Source organism: Haliotis rufescens, unplaced genomic scaffold, assembly GCF_023055435.1.
Source record: "Haliotis rufescens isolate VD_foot unplaced genomic scaffold, xgHalRufe1.0.p SCAF_20, whole genome shotgun sequence".
NCBI lineage: Eukaryota > Metazoa > Mollusca > Gastropoda > Lepetellida > Haliotidae > Haliotis > Haliotis rufescens.
In genome coordinates, this window is record NW_025963891.1 from 19900605 (window position 1) to 19903512 (window position 2908).

Here is a 2908-nt window from a genome sequence, read left to right on the forward strand (position 1 = left end):
GATTGTTCATGTGTTTGGGGTGGTATGTTATTAGATATTTGTTGATATACATCATCTACAATTATGACGAAAGTGGCAGCAGCAAATAGATCTATGCGCATTTTCCATACCACATGATACTTCATGCAGCACAGATGGTAACTTATCATTCATACATCATAGATCATAGCACCAGTACAGAATACACTCGTGATTTCCAATTATGATACCGCGTTATTCTCCTGAAGCAACACTAAATTATAATAATGCTTTCTCTTGCTGTATTTTGAACCGATGAAACAGCATGTTGACACTGATACTGTTAATACCCTGAAAATGATGAAAAGATGCAGAATAGCACATATCGAAAGCATTATTCTCTAATGAAAATCCCAAGGCTCCATCATTCACGCTGTGACCTCTTCATCACAGGGAGATGGAGTAGCGACCTAAAGTTGTGCCTCGTCACGCCAAAGGTCTTGGGTTCGCTTACTTTCAAAGGTGCCACGCCATTCCTTGTCTTATCTTACGTGATATTGCTGGAATACTGTCAAGAAAGTAATACTATATTCACTTACTCTTAAAAAACGTTTATCCCATGTCAAAACGTCAACAAATGGCCATGGGTGTTGTTTAAATGTGTTACAATTTTCGATTTAGGGAGACTGTATTTTATCAGTAGGCACAGTAGTGTGACACGATGCTCTGGCATATAACACATTCCATATTCTGTTACATGTGCCTTTATTCAACTGAATATTTGTTTCATGCAAGTCAACATGTGAGAACAACCGATACTTGACGTCAATTGAGCTTCAAATTGTTTCACAACGTTTGCCAATTGTACTCACACACACACACGCGCACGCACGCACGCACGCACGCACACACACACACACACACACACACACACACACACACACACACACACACATCCCATCTGCGTAGATCTATTATCACGATGTCCATCACTGGTTGTCTGGTCCGGACTCAAATATTTACAGACCACCGTCATATGGCTGGAACATTGGCGTGACGTTAAACAACGAACAAAACAAACAAAACATATTCTGCATCACTCAAATCAGCGTACAATGATGATTTTGCTAATCGCTTGTGACATTATAACTTCGACTTAAGATGATTGTAAAGATTTTTTTCGTTTAACGCCACACTCACCAATATGCCAACTGCAGGACGTCATCCCGTACATAACCGAGTCTTGGTCAGATAATTCAGTAATTCCAAGACGTCGGGGTACGATGACACGCAATCAACAAAGTTACCGAGCTTGACTACCCGATCCATTTGGGCGCCTTTGACGAGCAGCGTAGGTTGCTGTGGTACCTGTTCTAATCCTGAATCCCCAGGCGGCAATAGGATTGAAGTGGGAAGTAGATGGCAAATTACATGAGTGATGGGGGCTGTCCCGACGATAAATTACCAGCATCAATGTTGATGAAGAAACATAGACAAACAGGAATAAAGGATAGACAATGCCAATGACAGACACTCAAGAGAACCGTCATCTGTTGAAAATAACACGTGGACACCACCTTCTCCATTCAACAAACCTATTCCGGCTGCAATGACAACAAACAACTGGCGCGGACAGGACCAGAGGGGAAGTTGGACATGTGAGACTGTTTTCGGGGGATTTAAGAGTACGCAGACCACGCAAATGACCACCATTGATTCCGCGACATATACAACATCGTTTAGTTTTTTTATCTGGGCACACCACTCAACGCTGGACATTATAAATCTGGAGAATGTGGATGGTGATCCACGATATATTTTGTGTGTCGCTGAACTCCGTTAATGTGTGCACCGTGTCCTTTTAATGAGATTAACTCTAGGTGTCTGCTTCCAGCAATAGAGTGGGTGGCAGTTCGGTAATAATATGGTGACGCCAGTCACAGTTAAGTGATACAAACTTATGTCATTCTGGTGATTCCCTTTCTTCATGCCTTTGTTGCTGCTGTATTTTCAGTATCATCGTGTATGTCCTCATCCTGCCCCGTTTGTTCAAGAGGTCAAGGAGTGACCAAAGTATAATCCACAGCTCAACCTGATCAATGTCTGGTACAGGATCGTCAGAGTCACTAGGCTGATAAAAGCTGGTAAAGGCTCTGGAATATTCTATTATAAAATAATATCAAATGAATAAAACTTTAGAGCTTGCTTGCAAAGGGCAATCAATATTTGATTGTGAGTTTAACTGGAAAACAAATATTTTCTGTCCATAGAAATAAACTCAATGATGTAAAACTTTGAGATTTTAATAACTTTAATAAATATAATGGTCACTTTTTATTGTCAGCATTTGATTCTTAGCTCTTAGTTGATAAATGCTACATGTATGTTTGATTCTGATTGTGTGTTGCAACTTCTTTAGTTTGAAATTAGTTTCAAAACTTTTTACATTTTTCATCACGCTATAGCCATCTGAAATATGAATTGAATGAATGCTGTAGTACTTTAAAACTCTGGTAACGATAAATTTATTAAAAAAACAAAACAAAAACCTTTGGGAAGAAGCTAGGATATGACGTCAGGATATGACGGCGGCCTGTAATAAATCAAGTCTGGACCAGACAATCTATTTGAAAGACTTTGAGATGGAGATGGGTGTTCTAACATAGTCTGTAGCCTTCGTGGAATGAATATGGCCAAATATTCAAGATATGTGTCATCACGGATTTACTTGTGATCCATTCATATAATTTCCATCACTATTTTGCGTTTTGCAATTTTTCGCCCAGTGGAACGTGTCTCGGTGGATAACTGAGACTGATTGTTCTCTATCGTTGACGTTATATATGATATAGAGATGACAATATGGTCAGGTTATTAGTATATAATTATGTTTTACTAGCATATAGTCAATCAACGAGTTATCTCCCCTTGTAATTAAATGCCTTATGAT